The following is a 6,622-nucleotide window of genomic DNA, read 5'->3' on the forward strand; positions in this document are numbered from 1 at the left end:
GATGCCCTTTAATGCGTGTTATTTGTTGCTAATCTGTCGTTTTAGAAAACAAATCATTTTTAAGGGTTTTAGAACAAAAGGAGGGTTTTTGTAGTTTCTAGAACTATTGGCAAGAAGTACACATTTTTTGTCATGTTCGCATTACAGGAACTGGAAATGATTTTAGTTATAGAAAGGCTTTTTGGGGGAACTAAATTAGCTCAATTAATGTAGGGTCTACTAGAGGACACTAGGAACTACAGTGATCTAATTGTATGCTGAGTGGACAAATGGATGCCATACAAAACTTTAATAGTTCCAGTAACTACCAGTTTTCAGATCCACAGAAGATTGTATTTTAGCTTTTACCTATGGTTTGATTTGAATGGTTCAGTATTTAAATAGTGTTTGTTTGTTTTTTGTTACAGGTTAACCATCTGAGGTTTGCCCCAGACACAGTCTGCTGAGTGTTACTACAGTAGCTTTCTCTTAGAGGAAGTGACATCAGAGAGAAGGTGACGCTCAAGCACGGGTTCCAGAAAATTTGTCCATGATTTAATCATCTTCTAAAAGAAATCAACAAGAAACCTCAGAGAACTCTTGTGCAAACATTTTCTCCAACAAATCAAGACGAGGCAATATGACAGCAACAGTGGACAATGAAGGGGAGCAGAGTTTTATTTTGCTAGAACGGAGAAGATGACAAATTCTTATTTTTTACCAAGAACTATTAACACAGACCATGTCTGTGAGTAAAAGTGAGTGATGATGAGGATGGGATTTCAATGCATGATATTTTTTTTAAGTATGGTTTTTATTACGTTTTTACGGACTGTTTCTCAAACAGACGATAGAAATGCTTTTTTGAACAGGTTGCAGTCGAAATGAAGAGTTTTCTGTTTGCTTTTTGGTCTTCCACTCTTTGCCTTTTTAGTAGTTCAAATATTTACCTTTGAAATAAGGTGGGTGGGGTTTAGAACGACTGATACGATGCTTGCTGGCTATTGGTCCTTGCTCCTGTCTCTCAAAGCTAAGGCTTTCTTGTTTCCTTTTTTAATGTCTCTCTGAATTGAACACGTTTTGCTTCAGAGACCGTGTGTTTGTTGTGAATGAGTCTTCTTTCCATTGAATCCATGTGTAAAGTCTTTCGGTAGATTTAGAAGTGGATGTTGAGATAAGGGTGGGTGGGGTTTCTTGGTAGGCGGGGCATGAGTGGGTGGGGTTAAGCTAGCTGAGGTATGTGGGTGGGGATGATAAAGGGATATTGTGGATTTGGGAAAAGCTGATATTTTTTCCTGCCTTTTACAGGATGGTTGCGATTTTATTTTCAGTGCCATTTTTTATTTATTTTTATCTTCTTTCCTTCATGTTTTTTTTTTTACGGAACACATCAGGATTTCTTTAATGCTCAGAAAAAAGGCAGAAGTGCAATCTTTGTTTAGGTAGAAAGCGAGAAGTATAGTTAAATAGTCGATTAAAAGTAATTAAGTATTTTAGCTTTCTTGGAACTCTGAATATCATTATGCAAATGAAACCTAAATTTGTGGCCTAACATATAAATTTACAAACACATGATTGCACAGTTGTAATTAAAAGTCACTACTCAAATTGAATAAATGATTGAAAAACATCCAACTTCATAGCAACTATGACACTTTCCACCAAAGACCTTTTCTGCCTACTATCGAACACGATAGTACGGACTACTGCATTGGGTTTTGGTCAAACGGAATGGTAGTTTGTTTCTCTTTTCATCAATCTTGACTCGCAGCTTTAATCTAGTTTGAAACATAAACATCTCTAAGCAGTTGGGCAGAGGGAAGACTTGATCACCGGTTCATAACACAGTTGTAAACAAGCCTTTCATCTGTCTGTCATAGTTAGTTAAACAGATTTCCGTGTGTCTGTGTGTGATTGTGTATTTAGATGTCCAGGTCAGCTTGACCTTTGATCTACCTCAGAGTTGTATGTGTTATCTGATTGGTCAGGCTGCAGGTCTATCCTGTCCAATCAGATGTAAAAGCACCAGCTCGGGAGCTGGTGTCATGCAGAACTTCATCTTTAACGCGTCTATTTGTCCTCCTCTTTAAAGAAACATCTATGTTTTGTATCTGTATGTCTTTCTGTTGGTGTTTTTCTTTTCTTTTTTTTTACATTGCATTGTGATAATTCTTTTTTTTTCTTCCTAAAAAAGAGAGGCTTGTGTAATTTTTTCCTGCATTTGTTTTTTAAAGAAAATCCACATGAACTACCTTCTCAGATTTTTTTTTCCAGTTTTTGCTGTAGCCTCTCTGTGTTTAGAGGCCTAGTCTGAAGAACCAAAGTCAAATAATAATATGGTGACTAATGTGTGTCAAAAAGCAGCACATGGTAGTTTCGTTGGACAGATACATTGTCTTTAATTCAGCAGTCAAAATAGATGTTTCAGAACGGTAATCATCCACATGGTGTATAAATACAGGACTGTTGCTGAAATGCTGAATTTTTAAAAACTGTTTTATTGATCACCTGCCACTTGCACGTCCAGATTTTTAGTTTTTTTTTCTGTTGTGAAAAGAGAAGATTTTTTTAATTAAAAGAGGCTTAAATGTGTGTTTTTTTTGGATTTGGTTTGTAATCCTATGGTTTTCAGGAACTGGTTACTTCGGACACTACACAAAAAAACTTTAACAACACAAGAAAACAATGAAAAATTTTGTCAATGATATTACATTTAAACTATTACATTTAAACTATTATTTGACATTATTACATTTAAACTCAATGCAGTGCAAAATTTTAAATACAGGTAATACAATTGCAGATTGTAAAGGGATAACTAAATATATTGAGAGGTAATAAAGAGAGGGAAATAATGAGATTAGCCAAAGAAAACGGCAACCTTCGTAATCATCAGATTCTAGTCAAAAACGGGTTCATCCGTTTGCAAGATACAGATGTATATTTTAAATAAAACCTAAATCATTTCACAATTGTGCAAAAGCAGCATTTATATGTCAAACCTTTATAAAACAATTTGCTAAGCTATTTATTTTAAAGCTGTCGGGCCGGATTTTTGCGGTAAATGCATGCGTTCAATTTGCAAGTGTATGCTATAACCTTTTATTTACACGGAATCGACTTCAAAACCTTAACAGTACTGGAGTTTACCTGCAGATGGTGCTATGTGCCACAAAAAGCAACATTTTTCAGAAGCCTTGTTTTGGGATCATGTGTACCCTTGTACATAAAGCTGAAAGAGGCCCGGTTAATGTGGTCTTTGTATAGCTAGCTATCAGAGTAGGTTTTAACCATAAAGCCAACAGCTTATGCCTTAGACTCACAGACATCTTAAATTCGGGTTACTTTAAACTGCTGGTGTTTCCATTAATTATCAACAAATACCTTAATCAGGGCTTCTCATAAATATCAGGAGACTACAGACAAACGAGTTGACAATGAAATGTCTGGGAATGAATGTGATATTAAAAAAAACTAATTTTGCTGCATCTTTACAATCTCTGCTTAGACAGACAGGCAGACAGACAGATATATTTACTATGTTAATTAAGAACTCTCTTAGAAATAGACTCAGACTCAGCTTTATTATCCCGTTAGGGAAACTAAAATTGCAACAAGGTACCATAACACAGGTGAAGTTCCATGTACACATTAAAAAAAATATATATATTACCACACAACATCCATACATCAGTATATAGAAACATCCCCCTCCCCCCTGGACTCATTTAATGACCTAATGGCCACCATTACAAAAGAATTTCTGGTTCTATTTGTCCTGCAAATAGGAACCCTAAAACGACGTCCTGATGGCAACAGCTGAAATACAGAGTACAGTGGGTGATCCGGGTTGCATAGGATACCCTGAGCTCTCCTTAGAACATAATTATGGGAGATTACCATTAGACCAGTCTGATTAAAACCAATGATCTTGCCTGCCACCTTCACCAGGCTGCTCAACCTGTTCTTGCTTGACACACTCAGATTGCCGTACTAAGCTACAATGCAAAAAGATAAAACAGATTCGATAAATTGTTTATAAAACAGCGTCATCATAGAGGTACAGACCTGAAATGATCTAAGTTTCCTCAGAAAAAAACAGTCTTTGTTGGACTTTTTTATATACAGCCTGGGTGTTAGGTTGAAATGTCAACATATTATCAATAACAACCCCTTTATTTATGCGTGTCAACAATTTCAATGTCCAAGCCTTTAATATTAGTTATGTTGGGGGTTGGAGAAGCCTTCCTGTATTCTATCACCATATCTTTTGTTTTACTTGCGTTTAACTGGAGAGAAAATCTATCACACCAGGAAGTAAACTCCTGTACAGCAGGACCATGCCCCAAATCCTGATCGTGGAGGAGACTTACAATCACAGAATCATCTGCATATTTAATGATATGACAATCCCCGTGAATGCTACGACAATCATTAGTATGCATGATGAACAAAAGAGGTGAGAGGCAGCAACCTTGAGGGGACCCAGTGGAACAAAACTGGAAGTCAGAAAGAGCACCGTTAACTCTGACACACTGCTGACGTCCAACTAAAAAAATCAAGAATCCATCCACAAATATTAAGATCCAAGTAAAAAAGAGAGATTAATTTCTCCACCAACAAATGTGGCTTCATAGTATTAAAAGCAGAAGAGAAATCAATAAACAAAAATCTGGCATGAGTCTTAGGCTTTTCCAAGTGATTAAATAGGTAATTTAACATTGTAAGATTGGCATCTTCAACTTCCCTGCTCTGTCTAAAAGCAAACTGCAATGGATCAAATTTATCCTTTGACTGCAATAAAATCTCACCTTTAATAAATCTCTCAAAACACTTCATGACTAATGAAGTAAGAGCAACAGGTCTAAAATCATTTAACTCCCGGGGAAACTTGGTTTTAGCTATAGGAACAATAACAGATTTCTTCCAGATTTCAGGAACCCTTTGTAGCATAAGAGACTGTGAAAAAATGTAATGAAATATTTCAGAAAGCTTTTCAGCACACGTATGTAGCACCCTACCACCAATATTGTCAGGACCCGGGCTTTTTTTAGTATTTATTTATTTATTTTTAATATAATATTAAATATTATATATTTTTTTAAATAAAGGTACGTGATCTGTCACTGGAGTGGTACCTTTTCGAAAGGTCCAAACTTGTACCTAAAAGGTCAAGATTAATACCTTAAGGATACATATTAGTACCTAAAAAATACAAAAGCGTTCCTCTTAAATCTTTTTAGCAACTAATACTTTTGAGGTACCAATCCTTCAAGTACAAATGTGTACCCTTTGAAAAGGTAAACCCCAGTGACAACTTCTGAAGGTGAAAATAAACAACAAAATCAATTGCATTGCATACTCTGAATGAGCTGGAACCTAAATATCTTTTAAGGTGAGTTTTTTGAATTCATGTAAACAATCACATAAACGTTGAAAACACCTTAGCAATCGACGAAAGTTGAAATAACTTATCTTTTTCTTCATAAAATGCTTTAATAGCCTTTGACCAGCAGATGGGGGTATAGTTAAGGTCAAAAAGTACCTCAGCATACCACACACATACAGTACACAATATCTGAGGAGTATCCATCGCTTAGCATTCCACATCTTGATGTTAACAATATTCTAAAATGGATTCAATTAATTACTTTCCTCAAAATTCCACAAAAATTCCCTTCAATAAGAATGTGAAAGAAAGAAAGAAAGAAAGAAAGAAAGAAAGAAAGAAAGAAAGAAAAGAAGTATTCACAGAAGTACAGAAGTATTCACAGCCTTTACTCCAGACTTTGTTAAAGCACCTTCAACAAAACTACAGCCTCAGTTAATTTAGGTTATGATGGTTATGATGGATGATTGGATAACATATTTTCAGGCAGTTTGCCACACCTTCTCAACCCTCATCAGCATGGAACATCGGTACACAGCCATTTTCAGATCTCTCCAGAGAAGGGTCAGTCAGGTTTAAGTCTGGGCTCTGACTGGGCCTCTCAAGGAGATTCACAGAGTTGTCCCATGGCTACTCCTTAAATATCTTGGCTGTGATCTTAGGATCTTTGTTCTGTTAAAAGATGAACCGCCACCCAGTCTAAGGTCCAGAGCTCTGCAGCAGGTTTTCATCCAAGAATGTCTCTACATTTATTGCATTTATTCTCCCTCAGTACTGACTAGTCTCCCTGAGTCCTGGCACTGAAATGCAAACTCCAGGAGGGCTTTCATGTTCCTTTGAATGAGGAAGAACTTCTCTACCATACCGGCCTGACTAGCGGAGAGCTGGTTGATTCTGGAAGGTTCTCCTCTTTCCACAGAGAATCACTGGATCTCTTTCAGACTGACAATCGGGTTCTTCACCTAGGGACTTCTCCTTGACTCCTGTTTGCAACCTGGTTTAGCAACCAATGAGTCTTGGTAGATACAAAACTACTTCCATTTGAGGATAATGAAGGCCAATGTGCTCACTGGAAACTTCGATGCTGCAGATATTCTTCTGTACCCTTCCCCAGATCGCTGCCTTTCTAAAATCCTGTCTCTAACGTTTACAGACAATTCCTTTGACTTCATGGCATGTTTTGTGTTTTGTTATCCACTGTTAACTGTGCGATCTAATATAGACAGGCATTTTGTCTTTACAAATCATGTCCAA

General features: G+C 36.6%; 1 protein-coding gene across 6 annotated transcripts in view; it reads left to right on the forward strand.

Moving 5' to 3' along the window:
• rbms1a (RNA binding motif, single stranded interacting protein 1a) overlaps nt 1-6,622 on the forward strand; it is a 312,567-nt gene that overhangs the window by 50,005 nt on the left and 255,940 nt on the right. For 4 of the 6 annotated variants that reach the window (XM_087273388.1, XM_087273389.1, XM_087273390.1 and 1 more), the window contains exon 14: nt 408-2,571. The exons of the other annotated variants lie outside the window; for them this stretch is intronic. The gene's annotated coding sequence lies outside the window, so the exon portion shown is untranslated. Of the gene's footprint in view, nt 1-407; nt 2,572-6,622 lie in introns of those variants that run through there. 6 annotated transcript variants of the gene reach the window in all.

The sequence above is a fragment of the Danio rerio genome, chromosome 11 (genome assembly GCF_052040795.2).
Source record: "Danio rerio strain M-AB ecotype USA chromosome 11, GRCz13ab, whole genome shotgun sequence".
Lineage (NCBI taxonomy): Eukaryota > Metazoa > Chordata > Actinopteri > Cypriniformes > Danionidae > Danio > Danio rerio.